The sequence below is a fragment of the Schistocerca piceifrons genome, unplaced genomic scaffold, assembly GCF_021461385.2.
Source record: "Schistocerca piceifrons isolate TAMUIC-IGC-003096 unplaced genomic scaffold, iqSchPice1.1 HiC_scaffold_576, whole genome shotgun sequence".
Classification (NCBI taxonomy): domain Eukaryota; kingdom Metazoa; phylum Arthropoda; class Insecta; order Orthoptera; family Acrididae; genus Schistocerca; species Schistocerca piceifrons.
Genome location: NW_025728817.1, coordinates 17,372 through 39,868, shown reverse-complemented (window position 1 = coordinate 39,868; position 22,497 = coordinate 17,372). Strand labels below are relative to the sequence as shown.

At 38.1% G+C, this 22,497-nt stretch overlaps 1 long non-coding RNA gene across 2 annotated transcripts in view; it reads left to right on the top strand.

Moving 5' to 3' along the window:
- Nucleotides 1-994: 994 nt before the first annotated feature.
- Nucleotides 995-22,497, top strand: part of LOC124761248 — a 38,785-nt gene continuing 17,282 nt past the window's right edge. Inside the window, exons 1-2 of one of the 2 annotated variants that reach the window (XR_007012400.1) lie at nucleotides 995-1,149; nucleotides 9,867-9,918. This is a non-coding gene — a long non-coding RNA (uncharacterized LOC124761248). Of the gene's footprint in view, nucleotides 1,150-1,170; nucleotides 2,118-9,866; nucleotides 9,919-22,497 lie in introns of those variants that run through there. The other variant, XR_007012399.1, reaches the window with a different exon arrangement.

The following is a 22,497-nucleotide window of genomic DNA, read 5'->3' as shown; positions in this document are numbered from 1 at the left end:
CGGGCAAAATGGTGTAGACAGTGGCTGCTAAAGCGAAAGCAGTTTTCTTACGTAAATTTACTGCGAGAGTTGCAGGGCGAACCTAACGACTGGTAAAATTATTTGCGGATGGATGTCGAAACTTATAATTATCTCTTAATGCCTGTAACCCTTCATATTATGAGAAAAAATACTTGTATGAGAAGGGCAATTTCCCCTCATGAACGGCTGGCGGTAACATAGACACTCCAATTTCATCTTCAATTGTACTCCTGCTTGGTCTTGGCGTTTCTTGATCACTAAGAAAGCCAAGCAGATCAAAATACCATAACATTGGCTGGTATACTTGATCTACTCCTACACCAGATCTTCTAGATTTCTGAACTTTGGATAACTCTTTTCGGTAAACAGTTCGCAAGGATTTTTTTTATTACTGCTTCTCTGTTTGCCGAGGCGTCAACTGCACGCAATTTTTTTCAATTAGAGCATTGTGTGCTGCTGTCTTTTTGTCTCGGTCGCCGGTCACTATATTCTTTACTTTTAATCTTCTACAAACATTGGTGGTTTCTACATATTTCAATGAATTCACTTACAAACTTTCGAGAACACTGACGAGTATCAGCCATTTTAATGCCCTGTGCGCACAAATACAAACACTAGACTGAGCAAACAGCTGTTTCGCGCCAGATTTGCGGCGATCTCCTGTCCACACGCTCCAACTTGTCTGCGCAGATGTGGTTTGAACCGACAGATTTGAGAGGTTTCGCTCAAACCTCCAACTCCAACTTCCAGGTTTGCACACACCTCAGGTTGATGCAAATCTTCTGTCCACACGCAACGATCTGTCTGCGCAGATGTGATGTGCGCAGACAGATCGTTGCGTGTGGACGGGCCTTAAAAAGACTATATCAAGTAGGAGAAATTCCTTAAGCGGCAGTTGTTGAAACAAAAGTCCGCTTGTTTAATGTACCGGAACGCACTTTAAATTACACGATAAATTTGCACTAAAGGAGTTGTCACAGCTCTAGCGGCACGTAAAAATACGCTATCTTCGTATACGACACATGATTTTCTCATAACAATAAATTTAAAGACTCAGATACATTGTCATCTGCGCGGTTACGTATGTCGACTACGGAGAGAGGCAAGAAAATTTTCGCGGAATCAAAGGTAAAGTCCAGTTAAAACATAGAAGATGCGGAAGGCAAACAAATACAAAGGGTACAGCAAGTAACAACAGAGTGGCAGATCCGCAAAGCGCAAACGTGAAGAGACAGGGAGAGTGGGAAGATAGAGTCGCTGGAACGGCTGGGCAAAACATTGGTTATGCTGCGGGTAGCGATTGTCAACATGTCCAACATGTGTGCCTGGTTTCAGGTTATGTTTTGAGGAATAAAAGTTAATAAAAGGTTCCATGATTTCTTTTTCCATGTTGTTAAAAAGAACGGTTACGTCCAGCTGCATAAGTCAGCCTGGCGTATCATGGGAACTTGCTTCGGAAAATGCCCGAGTACGGAAAGTTCGAAAAGGTATACAAACCTTCTTGAGTTTTTACCTTAGTATTATTATTAAATGTTGACGAGAAGTCATCAGTTGATTCTGTTGGTTTATTTTGGAGTATCAGTCGAACATTATATTTATCTTTAAGATTGTAAATGCCACTCTATTAACGGCATTATTGGGCAGTTATTACCCGCAAAGCGAAAACATTGAATAAGCATATTATAGATGTGTGGTTGTATTATGTCGAATTTTGAAAGAACTGTAGATAAAAATGGTGTATTGTCAGTGAAAGTGTGTTGTTGAACATTTGATACAGCCTTCAAACACATTTCATTTTAGTAAGAATAGCTGTAACATCACAAGCCCAAACTGTTGTGGATAGTCACTGAAGCATTTTGGATTAAGACAAAACATTCACCACCAACTAAAGAGAAAACAAATAACATAGAAGTGCAATAAATATACTGTCAAAATTACCATAGATAGACAGTTTTAACATTATACAGAGTTCACACTGCAAAACACTGAGTATCATTAAATGTAGTTTGTCAAGCAGACTACAGTGTTTTCTTTTTCTCCACCAGTTGTCAAAACAATCTGCTTACTGTATACAGTCGTAGTACAACAATGAAGAGGTAAATATGATTTTGTTTGTTTTTGTGTTATTCGCAGGTATACTTAATACTTTGTTATTAAATGGTTTAAAGTGCTCAAGGACGTTTATCAAAACATGAATTTTACAGGTTGTGAATCAATTTTGTGAACTTTTGATCGTTATCTCAAATATATGTATAGGACTACCCAGAATAACTCATGACACAAAGATTATCAAAAAGACATATTTTAGATGTTCAATGGGTCATTGCTTTTGTGTGTTTGTTGTATCATTTAGAGCAAAAAGCTGTGTTCATTGAATCTTTTAGTAAATGCTATCAGCATGAAAAATGTGACTGTGGACATAGCATTATTAAATGGAGATGTCATGGAAATTGAAGCAATAAAGAGGCCTTAGATAAGCAAGAATATGGCAGATGTTCTGAAGGGACTGAGAAATACTGCGAGGCATCTCGGCTCATGTCAGAAATGAGTGAAAAGGCTGAAATAAAAGATACAATTGTTGTGTATTTATTACAAGTTGTTGTTCACGCATATTCACATCCACCATGCACACATGAATGGTAGGCATGATGGAGTCACTGTGAAAGGTGAAGTCTCCAATTAAGTTGTATTGATCTGGCTGCAAGTAACTTTTTATAAACTGCAACAAATTTATTTTACGGGTACTACCCTTAGCTGATGGATTGAAAAACTGTGGGTATTCAGATATCTAGATGTGTGTTCATTCAAGAGCCACTGGCAGAACTGCATGTGTGCGATTTGATCTCGAACCTTTAACTTGTGCACAACAAAAAATTTGTAGTGATGAAGATCTTTGGCCATTTTAGCAGTGTACTTACATGACTATCTTTTCATTCCCACATGCACAACTAACCAGTGTTATTATTTTATCAAACTTTTCTGCAAGCTGTCTTTCACTTGAATTGTGGTCTCTGGTCTTTGAACTCTTTTTCAGATAGTTTACTAATGATCTCTCTAATGTTGAGGTTACATTGCCTTGAAATACCAAAAACAGGTAGTTCTTTATTTGTGCTTAAACCATTTACAAAATTATATCAGCTATGTCATCTTAACTGAAAAAGGAAACTTTTTAAAATTAACTAATTCTTGCATACAATAATATTATTTTGTGTAGATCTATGTGAACATGATACTTTTTTTCTGACTAGTTTAGATATGTCAACCCAATATAATCGAGATGCTTTGGGATAAAATTCTAATTCCAGTTGAAGACTTGGGCAGAAGAAACTACTATGTGGGTTTGTGTGTACTGAGCAGAATTTTATATGTGTACTTCTGCCTTTGTGAAACACAAATCTGTGCAATTTTTTTTTTTGGGGTGCCCAGAACTTGATTTAACATGGTTGTTTCATTCTCATTGGGTGTTTTCTGTGTATTATTCTAATAGTTCTTGTGGTGGTGTGCATGTTATAAAACAGGTATGGTTGAAGTCTAAATAATTTTATTTGTGTCCTTATGTTTCTTTAGAGCATTCAATTCTCTGATTGCACTTCCTTGCCTTTTCTCCGACCAATTTTAAGTGATAGGAGTAAGCTGCTACTGTTCGTCAAAGAATTACAACTGCAATTGATGTATTTCACACACGATAAGTTTGTGAATAATTATGTGCTCCCTCCTCCCGCATTTGCTTTTAGCTGGGTGTTGAAGCATAAAGCTTAAGGTACTTCTATGTGAATATAATTACAATTTTGTAAATTTTGTTATGGTAGAAAACCCTGATTTTTCAGTATTGTGACCTTAAGTTTGATTATTGTGCTGTTGATTGTCAATAATTATCTTAGGTATTAAGAATATTGCAATTGTTCTTTGTTTACTGCTGTCTATCATATGCAATAGCTGCATTTATTGTAAACAGTAACATAGTTTAAAGACAATGAATATGACTATGAGAAAAGAGCGAACACCCAAACAAGATTTTTTCCAAGTCTCGGTGAATCTTTGTCAGACGTTGCTCCAGCCACACAATCACCTTTTTTCTTTCCTTCTTTTTTTTCTGCAAGGGATAACTACATTAGAAACAGTCTTTTTCTTTCAAATATCTTGAGTGCATTACATTAAACAAAGCTATAATATTGAAAACTATTTAATAAAATTGAGAAAACTTTACATTTGTTCAGCCAGATGAACAAACTCAAATGTATGGCAAATGGTGGTACCCCTTAGGGAAATGGCAGCAAGGGCCAGGAATGGACACTAGATGCACTCTGTGTGTATGCCTGGAGGCCTCATTCAACGTGTTGAAGAGGCTATTGTAGTGGGTATTGATGGAGCAGGGTGCAGCCAGCTGTAGATTGTGGTACATTTTGGAACAAATGATGCCTCTCGTCTGGGCTCCGAGGTTATCCCAGTGGCTGGAAGAGAAGGTTGACAAGGCCAATCTTATAGACTGAGTTTCAACGAAGTGCACAATTTGCAGACTTGTTCCCAGAACTGATCGTTTACCTTTGGTTCTCAGTGGAGTGGAAAGATTGAACCAGAGACTTTGAAGGTAGTGTGACAAGCTAGGCTGAGATTTCCTGGACTTGGCCATTATGCTAGAAATCTTAATCGAGCACTGTAATACGAATAACTCAATAGGAGATTTCCAACATGGCTTTAGAAGTGGTCGGAGCACCATATCTGCAGCAGTACAGTTTGTACACAGTCTGATGTAGAAAATAAATGAGGGTCACAAAACGGCAGGAGTGTTTTTAGATCTTTCCAAAGCATTTGACAGAGTCCCTCATGGCTCTCTTTTAAGTAAACTTGCTTGTAATGGTGTCATTGGGAAACTATTGCTTTTAATAGAATCTTACCTTAAAGATAGACAACAATGCACAGAAGTTGTATATGATAATGGAGAAGTAATCGAAAAAAGAAGATCAAAGATAAGAAATATAAATTTTAGTGTGCCACAAGGCTCTATCTTGGGCCCCTTCTTGTTTATTTGCTACGTGAATGATTTCTCAAAAGTATTAGACACCAGTCATTGTATTACTATGTATGCTGATGACACCTCTGGGGTTTGCTGGGCATGTAGTAATGATGGCCTAAATTCAGTTATACAGAATTTTGTTGAAAAAGCCCAAACACATTTTGAAAAAGAAAACCTGAGGGTCAATATTAACAAAACTAATTTAATTTATTTTAAGACAAGTGGCTCAAATAAAAATTCTGTTGTAAATGAGGACATTCAGGAAAATACCTGTTCCCCATCTATCTTATGGAATTGTATTGTAGGGTGGATGTAGCCAATACAATATAAGAAGGGTATTTGTATTGCAGAAAAGAGTAATAAGAACTATGACAAAAGTAAGACCTAGAACTTCATGCAAAAACCTGTTTATTAATTTTAATATTATGACTATCGATGCAGTATATATGTTTAATCAATATTATTAAAGAAAAAAAGACAAAAAAGTGACAAACAGGAATATGTAAATCCATGATTACGATACAAGACACAAATCAGACTTTCATATGGTGAGCAGAAGATTGAATCTCACAACAAATACCCCATTCATTAAGGGAGCAATATTTTATAACTCTTTGCCAAACAACCTGAAACAGCTTTCTGGTAGAATTTAAAAATGAATTAAAAAATGGCTTATATTGAAGTGCCCATACAGTATGGTGCTGACATTATTTGATCTCAGGAATGCTATGTTAAATATACTTAAATGATCTTTTACTTAAGAGCATGTAATCTATTGTGTATCAATAATCTAAATGTAGTTTCTGTAACATTGCCCATGCATGTTAAATACACGTTTTGAGCTGTAAGATAAATAAATAAATAAACAAAGGACATGTAAAACGGGCAGAAAGGTATATATGTTCAGTTAACTAGATGAAAAATTACTAGTGTCTTATTTCAGTGAGGGAGTTGAAACTTTCAGCACAGGGCAGGAGCTTGTAGAGGAACTCTGGCTCAAGTTTAAAAGAATAGTTGGCCATGCATTAGATATACAGGGTGTACATTTTAAGTTAACAAACCAGAATCACTCGAAAAATAAACTTCACACGAAAAAATGTGTAGAATCCAAAGTTGATTATTTTCGGGGGGGGGGGGGGGGGGCGGGCATCTGCTGGTGCTATAATTAGCCCGCCACCCCAACCCCCTGGGGGTGGGGTGGGAGGCAACTTTAAAATTTCAAATGGGAACCCCCATTTTTTATTGCAGAATCAGATTCTACATAAAAAACTACTTACATTTTGTCTTAAACATTTGTTTTGATTCTTGGTAGTTGGCACTGTAATTCAAGAAAATCCATGTCCTCATTTTTGCGTGGAAAATGGTTACGGGTGAATAAAAAATACTTATTTACTTCGTAAATTTTGATTCACTAGAACTAAAACTCTCCGTCTCTCCCCATAGAGTGGGGTTTGACAGAGAGGAATTAGAGTTTTACAAATGTTGAGCCAAATATTAATTTTTTCCGCAGATTCAGATTGGGTCAACATTTGTAAAACTCTAATTCCTCTCTCTCAAACCCCACACTATGGGAGAGAGAGGGAGAGTTTTAGTTTTAGCGAATCAAAATTTACAATGTAAATAACTATTTTTTGTTCATCCATAACCATTTTCCATGCAAAATTGAGAACATGGATTTTCTTAAATTACAGCGCCAACTACCAAGAATCAAAACAAATGTTTAAGACAAAATGTACATAGTTTTTATGTAGAATCTGATTCTGCAATAAAAAATGGGGATTCCCATTTTAAATTTTTAAGTTGCTTCCCGCCCCATCCCCCAAGGGGCTGGGGTGGCCGTCTAATTTTAGCACCAGCAGATGACCCACTCGAAAATAATCAACTGTGGATTCTACACATTTTTTCGTGTGAAGCTTATTTTTCGAGTTATTCTGGTTTGTTAACTTAAAATTTACGCCCTGTATATGTACCCAGTAGGAAAGTTCATAACGGTAGGGACCTCCATGGTATACAGTCACTGTAAAGAAACGGACGCTACTGCATAATAGGTATAAAACAAATCATGAGACTATAGAGAGAGAGAGAGAGAGAGAGAGAGAGAGAGATACTGAATGAAATGAATTTGGCTATCAAGAGAGTGATGCATCATGCCTTCAATGATTACCGTGGCAGAATTTTGTCACATGATATTTCACAAAATCCAAAGAAATTTTGGTCATTTTAAAAGGCTATTAGTGGAACCAGAGTTAATATCCAAAACCTGGTTAATGAGAGAGGAACTGAAATTGAGGGCAAAGCAAATGCTGAAATGCTTAACTTCATTTTCAAATGTTCCTTTACAAAGGAAAACCCAGGAGAATTGCCCCAATTTAATCCTTGTAGCACTAACAAGATGAATGAAGTAAGTATTAGTATCCGTGGCATTGAGAAACAGCTGAAATTGTTAAAATTGAACAAAGCTTCAGGGTGTGATGGAATCCGTCAGATTCTTTACTGGATTTACAGCTGAGTTAGTCCCTCTTTTAACTATAACCTATCATTGATCCCCCAAAGAAAAAAACTATGGCCAGTTCTTCGAAAAAAGCACAGGTCACAACTGTCTTCAAGAAGGGTAGTAAAAGTGATCCTCAAAACTACCATCCAGTATCCTTGACATCAGTTTGTTGTCAAATTTTCGCCAGCCGGAGTGGCCGAGCGGTTCTAGGCGCTACAGTCTGGAACCGCGCGACCGCTAAGGTCATAGATTCGAAGGTTCGAATCCTGCCTCGGGAATGGATGTGTGTGATGTCCTTAGGTTAGTTAGTTTTAAGTAGTTCTAAGTTCTAGGGGACTCATGACCTCAGAAGTTAAGTCCTATAGTGCTCGGAGCCATTTGAACCATTTTTTTTTTGTTGTCAAATTTTGTAACACATTCTGAGCTCAAACATAATGAGTTACCTTGAACAGAATGACTTTCTCATGTCAACCAGCATAGACTCTGAAACATCGATCATGTGAAACCCAACGTGCACTTTTCTCACATGACATACTGAAAGGTTTGGATCAAGGCAGTCAGGTACAGGCAGTAATTCTTGATTTCCGAACAGCATTTGATACAATACCACACCTAGGCTTATTATCAAAATGAGGATTATATCAAGTAAAAGTGAAATTTGTGACTGGATTGAGAATATTTTGATAGGGAGCATACAGCCCGTTATTTTGGATGGAGGGAAGTGTGTTGGGACCCTTGCTGTGCATGTTGTGTATTAATGACATTGCAGACAATATGCATAGTAACCCCAGACTTTTTGTAAATGATACAGTTGATAAGATTTCAAAGTGGTGCAAAGATTGATGACTTGCTTTAAATGTTCTGAAATGTACAATTGTGCACTTCACAAAACGAAAAATCATAATATCCTAAGACTACACTATCAATGAGTCACTATTGGAATCGGCCACCTCAAACAAATATCTGGATTTAACGCTTTGTAGGGATAAGGAATGGAGTTATCACATAGGCTCAGGCATGGGTACAGCAGGTGGTAGACTATGGTTTATTGGTATTATACTGTGGAAGTGCAATCAGTCTACAGAGGAGATTGCTTACAGGTAACTTGTGTGACCAGTTCGAGAATATTGCTCAGGTGTGTGGGACCCGTAACAAATAGGAGCAACGGGGAATAGTGAACTTATACAGAGAAGGGCAGCACAAATGGTCACAGGTTTGCTTGATCCGTGAGAGTGTGACTCGTGAAGACAGATGTAAACTATCCCGAGAAAGTGTGTGAACAAAGTTTCAAGAACTGGCTTTAAATGATGACACTAGGATATATTACAATCCCCTACATGTCACTCAAATAAGGATTGTGAGGGTAAGATTAGAGTAATTACTGCACACACAAAGGCATTCAAACAATTATTCTTCCCTCGCTATATATATGAATGGAACAGGAATAAACCCTAAAAATTGATACAGTGGGATGTACCCTCTGCCATGCAGCTCATGGTGGTTTGTGGATTAAAGATGTAGATGTTAATGTTGACCACCAAATGGCTCCAAAGTGTTAACTTTATTGTGTATATGATGTACCAGTTTTCACTTATGATACAAGCAGCAATAACCTTGTAGGAGAAGACAGAAGAAAAATCAAGATAGGAGAGAAATAAATTCAACAACACACTAAAATGAGAGGCAGAATAAAATTGCATTGTAGCTTCCCTAATCAGAGAAATTGTACATAATAGTCAAAGAACCATTTCATTCACTCTGCAGTGGAGTGTGCGCTAATATGAAACTTCTTGGCAGATTAAAACTGTGTGCCAGACTCGAACTCGGGACCTTTGCCTTTCACGGGCAAGTTCTACATCATCTGAGCTCCCAAAGCGCAACTCACGACCCATCCTCACACCTTCAATTCTGCCAGTACCTTGTCCCCTACCTTGCAAACTTTGCAGAAGCTCTCCTGCGAAACTTGCAGAAGTAGCACTCGTGGAAGGAAGGATATTGCGGAAACATGGCTTTGCCACAGCCTGAGGGATGTTTCCAGAATGAAATTTTCACTCTGGACCGGAGTGTGTGCTGATATGAAACTTCCTGGAAGAGTCTTGATCCAGCACACAGTTTTAATCTGCCGGGAACTTTTAGTCTACAATTTATTGCTTTTGTTTTTATATATACCCTAAAAAGTCTAATTTATTAAATAAAATATTGTGCTTCATTCTTCTGCCTTAGATATTAGTGAAACTGAAAATGTTGCACATACATTTCTTTGCAGATTTAAGACGATAAGCCGCACATTTTTGTTTTTACGTAATATCAGATGTTTAATGTGATATTTTTTTCCAGAGCATATCAGATTGAAAGGTCAAAATACAGCAAGGCAGAAGGGAATGTTGAGGTGAGTATATACTTCAAGCTAACGTAACAGTTGTCACAGTGTATTTGTTGTGCCATACAGGCACTCCTCTGTTTTATATTATCCTCTTTCATAGAAGCAGTTGTGTTACAGTCATGTGATTACCTACACTACAGATAATTTTTTGTGGAAAGTGATAAGGTGCAAACATTTGAAATCTATCATTTGTTGATTTCTATTTAACTGGAAAATATTTCACCTGGAATTTGTGGTGGTTGTTCGTTGGACTTCAGTGTGGAGACGGATTTGATGTTGCTCTCCACATTAACACATCCTATGTAACCCTCTTCATCTCTGCATTACTACCATGACGTGCACCCATTTGAACCTGTTTATTGTAATCAAGCCTTGGCCCCCCTCTACAATTTTACACCACACACTTTCCTCCAATACCAAACTGATGATTCTTTGACGTGTCTTTCAACCGAGCCCTTCTTTTTGTGAAATTGTGCCATAAATTTATTTTATCTTCAGTTCGGCTCTGTAGGTTACCACCTCTTTAGTTATCCTATCTACCCATCTTCAGCATGCACCAGTAGAGCCACATTTCAAAAGCTTCTACTCTCCTTGTGTAGACTGTTTGTTGTCCACCCAAATACATTCACAATAGACTTCCTAATGTTTAAATTTATTTTAGCAATTTTATCTTTCTCATGATATATATATATATATATATATATATATATATATATATATATATATATATATATATATATATATATATATATATGTGTGTGTGTGTGTGTGTGTGTGTGGATGGCTATGTGTGTGTGTGCGAGTGTATACTCGTCCTTTTTTCCCCCTAAGGTAAGTCTTTCCGCTCCCGGGATTGGAATGACTCCTTACCCTCTCCCTTAAAACCCACATCCTTTCGTCTTTCCCTCTCCTTCCCTCTTTCCTGATGAGGCAACAGTTTGTTGCGAAAGCTTGAATTTTGTGTGTCTGTTTGTGTTTGTTTGTGTGTCTGTCGACCTGCCAGCACTTTCATTTGGTAAGTCACATCATCTTTGTTTTTAGATATAGTTTTCCTACGTGGAATGTTTCCCTCTATTTTATATATATATATATATATATAATTCTCTCTCTGTACTTTAATTCCATTTCCAAATTTGTTATTGATTTCCTTCACTGCTTGCTCAGTGTACAGATTGAATTACATCAGTGATATGCTACAAATTCTTTCCCAAGTACTGCTTCCCTCTTTCATGTCCTTTGGCTCTTCACATTGCATCTGGCTTCTGTAAAAGTTGTAGAAAGCCTTTCACTCCCACATATTTTATCCCTACTCTCTTCAGAGAGAGTATTCCAGTCAGCATTGTCAAAAACTTTCTCTGAATTTATGAATACCAAAATGTGGATTTGTAATGTTATTGGATAGATAAAAAGATCTACGTACCAAGTGGCAGCAGGAGAACACACATATAGAAGGTATTATTATGCGTGCAAGCTTTCAGAGCATGTGGCTTCTTCTTCTGACAGAATGGTTGAAGATGAAGGAGGAGTTGTGAAGGGAAAGGATTGGTGAGCTTCAGCAAAATGGGTTGAGTTCGGAAATGTCACCCAGAACCCAAGGTCAGGGGACACTTAATGCCCAGGAAGAGAAGGAAAGACTGATTGTTGGGGACTGCACCAGACAAGATGTGAAAACCTGAGAGCTTAAAGGTGGAAGATTGGGTAATATGCAAGAGTGAGATTACTGCTAAAACATTGTGCATGAGTTAGTAAGAGTGAAAAGCTAAGTGCATTGTATGTGATAGAGTTGGGAGAGGGACGGTGAAAAATAGACAGTACTAGTCATCAAGATGTTGAATATTGTTTTCCATATTGACTTTTTCTTGCTTCATGTCATTGCTTCAAACTTGGAGATTTGAATCTTTTGTGCATAGTTCACAGTTTTTACCTAGATGATGTCATGTTACATGCAATATTACATGCAGTGAGTGACTCCTGAATTCTTGCTTTTAATACGGCTGTCTCTTTGTGGTAGAAAATACTCTGATCCCAGATGTTAGCCATCTTTCTCTTTTAGTTACACTTTACATATGTTATTTGGGGCTCGCAGTATCTAGGTTATTAGTGCCCATACGTAAACTGTGTGTGTATCTTAAACATTGTAGCAAGTACTGAATTCACTGTATTGTAAGAATATTTTTAGGAAAAACTTAAATTTCTTATCTACTGTATCTCATTGATAAAATTTTCCCCATTGTTCATATTGCGAATTCTCTCTGAATACTGTAATTGAGTTAGCATTTATGATTCGGCAATTAGTATGTCTTCCTTTTTAATTATAAGTGATTGCTGGAGATGCTTTGCTGTTACTACTTGATTATCGTTGTCAGATAAACCATTTATTATGAGGTTCATACACTATGTGATCAAAAGTATGTGGACACCCCAAAAACATAAGTTTTTCATATTAGGTGCATTGTGCTGCCACCTATTGCCAGGTACTCCATATCAGTGACATCAGTAGTCATTAGACACTGTGAGTGAGAAGAATGGGGCACTCCGCAAAACTCACGGACTTTGAACGTGGTCAGGTGACTGGATGTCACTTCTGTCATAAGTCTGTTTGCGAGATTTCCGCACTCCTAAACATCCCTAGGTCTACTGTTTCCGAAGTGATAGTGAAGTGGAAATGTGAAGGGACACATACAGCACAAAAGCATTCAGGGCAATCTTATCTGTTGACTGACACAGACTGCTGACAGTTGAAGAGGGTTGTAATGTGTAATGGGCAGACATCTATCCAGACCATCACACAGGAATTCCAAACTGCATCAGGATCCACTGCAAGTACTATGACAGCTAGGCGGACAGTGAGAAAACTTGGATTTCACTGTCGAGCGGCTGCTCATAAGCCACACATCATGCCAGTAAATGCCAAATGACGCCTCACTTGGCATAAGGAGTGTAAACATTGGATGACTGAACAGTGGAAAAACATTGTATGGAGTGACAAATCGCAGTTCACAGTGTGTTGATCTGATGGCAGGGTGTGGGTATGGCGAACGCCATTTGCCAGTATGTGTAGTGCCAGCAGTAAAATTCGGAGGTGGTGGTGGTATGGTCTGGTCGTGTTTTTCATGGAGGGAGCTTGCGCCCTTTGCTGTTTTGTGTGACACTATCACAACACAGACCTACATTGATGTTTTAAGCACCTTCTTGCTTCCCACTGTTAAAGAGCAATTCGGGGATGGCGATTGCATCTTTCAACACGATCGAGCACCTGTTCATAATGCACGGCCTGTGGCGGTGTGGTTACACAACAGTAACATCCCTGTAATGGACTGGCCTGCACAGAGTCCTGACCTGAATTCTATACGACACCTTTAGGATATTTTGGAACGTCAACTTTGTGCCAGGCCTCACTGATTGCCATCGATACCTCTCCTCAGTGTGGAACTCCGTGAAGAATGGGTTGCCATTCCCCAAGAAACCTTTCAGCACTCGACTGAATGTATACCTGCGAGAGTGGAAGCTGTCATCTGCCAACACCATATTGAATTCCAGCATTACAGTGGAGGGTGCCACGATCTTGTAAGTCATTTTCAGCTAGGTGGCTGGATACTTTTGATCACATAGTGTATCTATTTGAGGAAAACAGTTGGCATTATAAATAAACTGTCAGTTGCTGGTGCTGTATTTTTTACTGTGGGGGTCAGATCAAAGCTGGACATTACAACTGTTAAAGTACCATTGATCAGAAGTACCCTTGATGAAATCGATTTTTGAATCTCTGTGTACAATCACTTCCTAGTTATTTTTACTAAATTGTATTAGTAGCCTCTCTAATTGCTTGGTCAAATTTAAAACATTTGCTGTTGTGGGCATGTTGAGGGAAAATTGTTGATGCTCACTATGGAGCGTTTAAAAACTTTGTTTCATGATTACTTTTTTACAGTTAGAAGTCATCTTCCTATATTGTAAACAATATTTGTCGTATGAATATGAAATAGATTATATATAAAAACAAAGATGAGGTGACTTACCGAACAAAAGCGCTGGCAGGTCGATAGACACACAAACAAACACAAACACACACACAAAATTCAAGCTTTCGCAACAAACTGTTGCCTCATCAGGAAAGAGGGAAGGAGAGGGGAAGACGAAAGGAAGTGGGTTTTAAGAGAGAGGGTAAGGAGTCATTCCAATCCCGGGAGCGGAAAGACTTACCTTAGGGGGAAAAAAGGACAGGTATACACTCGCACACACGCACATATCCATCCACACATACAGACACAAGCATGTCTGCTTGCAACTCATGTCTGCTTGTGTCTGTATGTGTGGATGGATATGTGCGTGTGTGCGAGTGTATACCTGTCCTTTTTTCCCCCTAAGGTAAGTCTTTCCGCTCCCGGGATTGGAATGACTCCTTACCCTCTCCCTTAAAACCCACTTCCTTTCGTCTTCCCCTCTCCTTCCCTCTTTCCTGATGAGGCAACAGTTTGTTGCGAAAGCTTGAATTTTGTGTGTGTGTTTGTGTTTGTTTGTGTGTCTATCGACCTGCCAGCGCTTTTGTTCGGTAAGTCACCTCATCTTTGTTTTTATATATAATTTTTTCCCACGTGGAATGTTTCCTTCCATTATATGAAATAGATTAGTTACTTTTGCCTTTCAAATTTGAATTTCAACTGTAAGCTTCTCCAGACTAGTGGAATAATATAATTCTCTGCAGTTTCTCTTGCCCTCATTTTCCTGTAATGTCTCATTACATTTTTATATATCTATTTGAAGACTTAATATTTGGTCTTCTCATTACATAAGTTCTTAATATCAGTCAAGCACTGATTGCTTCTGTTGCTATCCGCTCTTTTTATTTTCATGAGTTAGAGTTTGAAAGGTTTTTGTTTCTAACCTTGCTGTGAGTTGCAAGATTGCACAACTGTTGTGAGAAACACAAGTTGAAGAATCAGATAACTTAAGCAGTATTGCAGTAGGCAAATGTTCCATTCCTTAAACATTTGTGTGTTAATAATTTTCTAGTCATGTCACAGTAGACATTTTTGTTAGGCTCTGTAAAAATCCAAATAGCTGGTGCATTTCTAGAAATGATGTTATTTTTAGGTTGTAATATTGCAGTTAACTTTAAAGGGAAGAAAAATCTCTCTTACCAGACAATAATTTGTATTCCTGTTGAGCTCATTATAATTTGTAGTTTCTCCTAGAAACACAGGTTCATAAATTTTGTAGTTAATTATACGCAGTACAAGCCATGTCATGTTGTGCCATAATACTTTATCTCTGTTACATGTAATGGGTATTTTTATGCCATAGGAAATAAATTAATATTTCTTTTTTCTCGTAGTTTGACTTTCTTGTGGATGAGAGAAAGGTAAGAACCAGTGCCTCACTTTGGAAGGCATTACTGAGAAATTTTTTACTAATTAGTCTTTCATATAATAATGTGGAAATAAAGTTGCTATTTAATTTCTTCTTTTATATAACTTGCTTCAATATACAACCACATTTTGCAACAAAATTTAGTTATGACATATAAATCGAGGTCTAATATTAAATACAGCATATTTTATACTATGTTTTGATTCAGTAATTGTTTCCTTGATTTTGTTTGATTTTCTTGTTTCATGTGTATCCTACATTTCTCAAATTAGGAAAGATATTGAATTTGTGTCTGGTTGCTGACAAAATATAAAATATTCCACAAAGTATTCGCTTTTATACATATACTGAATAGTGTATGAATACACAATATTCATAGATTTTAACTCTTGTGACTGTTCATCTTTATTTGAAAATCTTCTCTTTTAATTTGACAATGTGTGCATCATACTACTGAAGCAACTAGAATTTAAAATATGATTATATATTCAGTTGTCATTGGAAAAGTGGTTCTCCCCATGTTTCCCATTACTTATTATTTTTGAATTTTACAGTGTCATATTGTGATACTTTTGAATTTTATTGCTTTCCATGCTGATTTCTATAGATTTCTTGCACTACATGTTTTGATTCCAGATGACATGTGAGATTTCAATGATTTCTTAAAATCTATTTCAAATAATGTAGGGAATAAAGGTAACTATGCACAGTATGGATGAGGCATTGAGCAGTTGTCAGGCACATTGATGAGATTGGTACACTGATAAGCCAAAACATTATGATCACTGTCCACCATGACATTGGATGCCATGTGGTGGCGTTGTGAGCAAGTGACTTGGTTGCAATAGAATGTAAGCAGAGCAGACACACACGGGGGATCACCATAGCGAAGATATGGGTTGCAAATCCATCGAGATAAGCGACTTTGACAAAGGGTAGATTATTATTATGCAGAGCCTGTTAACAAGTTCTCAAAAGCAGCTGAGCTGGTTGAATTTTCATGTGCTACTGTCATCAGTGTCTATGGAAAGAGGCAGGAGGACATCCAAACTACCACTAGGCACTAAATGGTTGGACATTGATGAGTCTTCACAGAACATGGGGATTGGAGGCTTGTTTGCTCTGTAAAGTAGCCAAAAGAGCACAATACTGGTGCAAGCACAAGGGTCTTGGAGCACACTATCCATTGTACATTGTTGAACATGAAGCTTCGCACCAGACCAAACCTACATGTTCACTTGTTGAGTCTACGACATTGTCAATTATGATTGCAGTGGGCATGGGACCATTGGGAATTGATCATAGATCAATGGCAACGTGTTGGCTTTTTTGAGTGAATCACATTTTTGCTACACTAGATCAGTGGTCATCTCCACAAATGCTGTAATTGAGGTACAAGGTGACTCAAAACATGCCCTGCGCCATGGTTGGAGGCTGATGGGAGCAGTAGTATGCTATGGGAAATGTTCTCCAGTGCTTGCATGGGACTTATGGTAGTAATCGAAGACGTGGTGACAGCTGTGAACCACCTGCATCCCTTCAGGCTTGATGTCTTCCCCACTGGTGATGTTTTCTTTCAGGAGTTTAATTTTCCATGTCTTGGAGCCATAACTGTGCTACGGTAGTTTGAGGAGCATTATAGAGATCTCATGTTGATGTCTCGGTGACCAAATTCACCTGATATAAATCCTGTGGAACCCATATTGGTCGCTATCAGGTGTCATCAGCGCATAAGCAAATCAGTAGCCCATTATTTACACAAATTACATAACCTTTGCTTAGACATCTAATGCCACACAACTCCACAAACCTACCAGTAAACTGTTAGACCCCTGATGTATTTCATTTCAAATATGGACACATATGCTATTAAGCAACTGCTCACAGTGTTTTGGTTCATCAGTGTATAAACAAAAAGCAAATAATGTGTATAGTCTACAGAATTAATCTATTTAGTTGAGTGGTTTTCGGCTTACAGAGCTATCATCAAATAGTAACTGACTAGGAGTAAAATAAAATTAGTACTTGCCAAGAGCACTGAACATTAGCATGAAGAGGTATTATGTATGGAAAGTGATACAGAAACAGACTAAAATATAGAATTGACAGTTGTAACAACAGAATATATGGAACACATAGACATTTGAAATGAAATAAATAAATACAGAAAATAAAAGGGGAAATAGAATGCAACACAGCATGGAAAGCATTGGAAAACCATTAGGATTAAGGGAAATTAAGAAGAGGGGGATTATTGACTTGTGCTAGGTAATTTAATAATAAATCTGGACTGTGGGTCGGATGTTTGTGCTTCCGAAAGGTCAAGTTTTTGGCTTTTCATTGCTAAGTGAAGGCCAAGGGACTGTGACTGGTAGCTGTGGGCCTTACTCACTATAAGCACAGCAAATGTGAATTCATAATTCTAGAACCTCCAGCTGCCTTTGTTTCCAGTCATTACGTTTTTGGATGGATGCATGCATAAGTGTGTGTATGCCTTCATGTCAGTGAATTTGCTCTGGTGCAGACAGGAGAAATTATGTATGGTATGTAATGAAATTGGAGGCATGGTTTGCAGTGCTGGGACAATGAAGCTTCTTGCATAAAATCCTTTTTGGCTGTTAAGCTGCATAATTATGTAACATTAAAGTAACTAGTTATTTTAGTGTTTCATAATGATGCAGTATAACACCCAAAATGATTTTATTCAAATTGGTGCTGGCCTTGGAAGGCTTTGAACTTTGAATCTTGTTTATGTGGTTGTTGCCTTTCCACATGCTCACTGGCCTTTGTTGTTATAAGGCTTGTTACATCTTTGATCTGTAAAGATTTAGCAACCTTCTACGACAGGTTAGTAAGTAAAAAAGTATGTGGTAATTGGAGTCACATTCATGAAATATATCCAGATGTATCGACTATTTCTTAAAACGCTTGTAACATTGTTGCAAAAGGTTATTGTTACGTTATGGAGACATTTTATTTTTCTTTTACATTTTCAAGTTATGTTGGAAGTGCAAACTGCTTTAATTTTTATTAAGTGCACAGAATTTATAACTGAAAATACATATTCAATAATTGCGTACTCCTTTTTGTTGCACCATATATTAAGATTTCCTTCAATATGTTTGCATAATTATGAACTGCCATTAGCCTGATCTTATTTCGCAATCCTCTTGGAAGTATTTCCTAGGTGACTTAAGAATAATGCTAATTCTTACTTCCTTACTAATAACAACAATATAAGGAAGAGAGAGATTGCCACTTACCATAAAGATGACACATTAAGTTGCAGACAGGTGTAACTAAAAGAAACTTACACATCAGATTTTGGCTACGACCATTTTCAGTAAAAGAAACGCACGCACACACACACACACACACACACACACACACACACACACACACATTTATTCACAGAAGCAGGCACACCTCACAAGAAAAGGAAGGGGTGACAGGACAGGGGGTGGAGACTGTTGGAGGGAGGGTGTGGGTACTGTATGTTACCTTAAGTTGAGGCTGGAATAAGTTTGGGAGTGGAGAATAGCTTCTGAGGATAACTCCTATCTGCACTGTGCAGTAAAGCTGGTGGTGGAGAGGAGGATCCAGATGGCTTTGGTAGTGAAGCAGCCATTGAAACAGACTGTTATGTTCAGCCGCATGTTGTACCGCAGGGTGGTCTACTTAGCTCTTGGCCCCATTTGCTTGTGGCCATTCATCCTGATGAATGAATGAATGCAGCAGAGCTGGTATACGACATAGCTGCTTTTCCAGGCAGTCCGGCCTCTCTGATGGGGTAGGATAAGCCTTTGACAGGACTGGAATAGGAAGTGCTGGGTGAGTGAATGGTCAAGTCTTGCACCTAGGTCTTCCACAAGGATATGATCCTTGTGACAAGGAGCTAAGATTGGGAATAATGTAGGGATGGACTAGGATGTTGTGAGGGTTGGGTGAGAGATGGAACACCACTATATATGGGGTGGGTAGCATCTTGGGTAGGATGTCCCTCATTTCAGGGCATGATGATAGGTAATGAAAGCCCTGGCGAATGGTATGATTCAGTTGTTCCGGTCTGGGATGATACTGGGTGACGAAGGGGGCACTACTTTGTGTTGTACTTTTTGGCTGGTTCTTGGGTGGAGGTGGGGAATGGCATGTGAGATATGTTTGCGGTTACAAAACAGTTGGTCCAGTAATTATCGGTACTGATAAACCTACATGTACATTGGTATTTTACAATCAATCCATCGTGCTGTATTTGACAGAGAATACTTCTTGTACTGCTATCATTTCTCCCTTGTTTTGTTCCATTTGCAAATCATATACACGCTGAACAACTGCTAGTAAACCTCCAAAGAAGTTCAAATTTGTCCAATTTTATGGTTGAACTCTTTTTGTAACATGCATTCTCAGAATTTTAAGAGTAAAACTTTCCATGACATGCACCCAGCACCTGTCTTGTAGTGTCTGCCACTGGAGTTGGTTGAGTATTTCTGAGATGTTTGTGGGTTTACGAAACAAGTCCACATTTTGCCCTTCAATCAGTTTTCTGTATCTTCTCTGTTACTTATACTTGATAAGAATCAGAGGTTGACAAACAAAAATTATAAGTCAAACTAGTGTTTTGTGAGCAACGTCGTTCTCGAATTAACACATTTCTTGGCATCTCTCTTTCCTGCAACTAGTTTTCTGTGGCTGTTTCTCTTTAAATTGTTTTGGATGAATATTCCATTTGATGGTTTTCATTGTTTCCAGTGATTGATTATCATTATATATCAAACATTAGTGGTTTTTATGCTCATTTATATGCAGTATGTTGCATTTATTTGTGCTTGAGGTCAACTGTTAGCTATCACACGAAGTGTTGATGTTCTTCAGCTATTCTTTCATTTTGCTATAATTTTGTCATGTTATGACCTCCGTATATGCAACAGCATCTTCCATGAACAGCTTCATGGAGTTTCCAGCATTATACATGAGATCATTTATATGCACTGATGACCCATTATATCCATTGCCCATTATGAGATTAAATGCTGTTGTTGATTTTTTTTTTTTTTTATGTCGATGCCTCATCACAGAATGTGGAGGTCAGAGGTTACCCTGCTCAGTAAAGCAGAATGGGTGGTAATCTGTGGCAGATCTGACAAAGACTAAAATTATGGTGCAGGTACAAGTGTTTCAAAGCACATCTTTCATTACATATTGATAAACTTTGGGCTCTGTGGCAGATGACCCCCGTGTGTATCTATGTTGACCCAATGACATTGTCAATTACAATTTCAGTGAGGATGAAATCATTGAAACTGGACCGTGGATCTATGGAATTGTGTTGCCTGGTCGGATGAATCTTGTATGTATTTTGCCTGAATACATTGACATCCAAGAAAATGGCTGCACGAAATATGCTCTGTGCTGTGGATGCAACCTGGTGGGCTGCAAAATAAATGACATTTGGCAATTGCAGACTGATAAAAGCAAGAAAAGTATATCTGAAAAAGATGAGTTTCCTAACATCAAATGTAAATTTAAGTGTTGCAGAGTCTTTCCGAAGGTATTTTTGTAGAGTGTAGCCTTGTACAGAAATGAATGAGAAACAGTTCGGACAGGAAGAGAATAGTAGTTTTCAAATGTGACATAACTGAAGAATGCTTAAGATTAGATAGATAACTAATGAGGTGCTCACATTGGAGAAATTTATTGCACAGCTTGACTAAAAGAAGGCATCAATTAGTTGGACATATTCTAAGGCATCAAGGAATAGTTAATTTGGTGATGGAAGGAAATGAAGAGAGGAAAACATTGTAGGGGGAGACCAAGAATTGACTGTAGTAAGCAGATGCAAATAGATGTAGGCTGCAGCGTCTATGCAGGGAAGGAGAGACTTTCTGAGGATAGAGTAGAATGGAGAGCTTCATCAAATCAGTCTTTGGACTGAAAACCGTATTAATAACAGCAACAACCATCCTACAACACCCTCTTGTGGTATTCCTCAAATTTCTTTCCATCTGACAATTTCTCCCTGTTTAGAATAACATGTTGAGTCAGTCTCCCAGGAAGTCTCCAAGACAATTGCAATTGTGGTCCAGTTATTTTAGAAGCTTGTATTTTGTTCAGTAGGTGACATTCAGAACTGTACCAGATGCTTCCGGAAGTAAGGAACATGGCATCAACATAACCCATTGCCATCTGCTGCCTTCAGGATCTCACAAATATACTGAACAAAGGCAATTTTTGGTCCTAAGAAGTTCAGAATATGCAAGCAGTTATATAACAAATTGGCAACAGTGATACAGGCATATAGTTATACACTTCCATCTGTTGACCCTCCAGTACCTTTGTCGAGTCACTTCAAATGCTTCATTGTTCTAATGACCAACAATAAACTGCTGCTAGTTCCTTCAGACAATGTGAACACATTGGGTTGGTGCATAAGCTTGTAGCGTTTTTGCACAAGTGTAAACGAAACAAAAGTACACATAACAGAGATGTTAGTCATCAATAATATATTCTCCTTCACTTTTTACAACAGTCTGCCAATGCTGGGGTAACATTTTGATTCTGTGATTGTAGAAATCTCTTGATTTTAAGGAAAGAACTTGCTGAGCCATGTTCTGAGTGCATTTTTATCTAGAAAGGAAGTTCCTTGAAGATTATTCGATAGAGTGGAAAAAGTGAAAATCTGAGGGCACAAAATCAGGTGAATAAGGTGGGTGTGGATTGACTTTCCAACCCAACCCTTTTATAGTGTTTTTTGTCAGTCTAGCAGACTGCAGACATGTGTTATCACTTCACACGGTCTTCCTGATTGTTTTTCTTGGATTGTGTCTTCAAGGCACCTCAATTGTTGACAGTAAATTAAGGCAGTGATGGTTACACCTCAAGGAAGCAGTTCATAGTACACTACACCATTGCTGTTCCACAAGTGCATAATATTATCTTTCAATGGATGTGCCCAGGTCTTTGTATGCGGAGTTGCTGCTTTGTTTGGACTCAACCACTCCTTTGTTTTCCTTACCTTAGCCTGAAGACACCATTTCTGTTCACCAGTAATGATACAAGATAGGAATGGTCAGTGTTGTCTACGTACGGTCATCTGCTGATCTTTGTGATTTTGGCTTAGGGCATGCTGTATCCATACACCCAATTTTTGATCTTCCCCATTGCATGCAAATGTCACACGATTGTGGAATGATCGTTATTCATCACTTATGCCAGTCG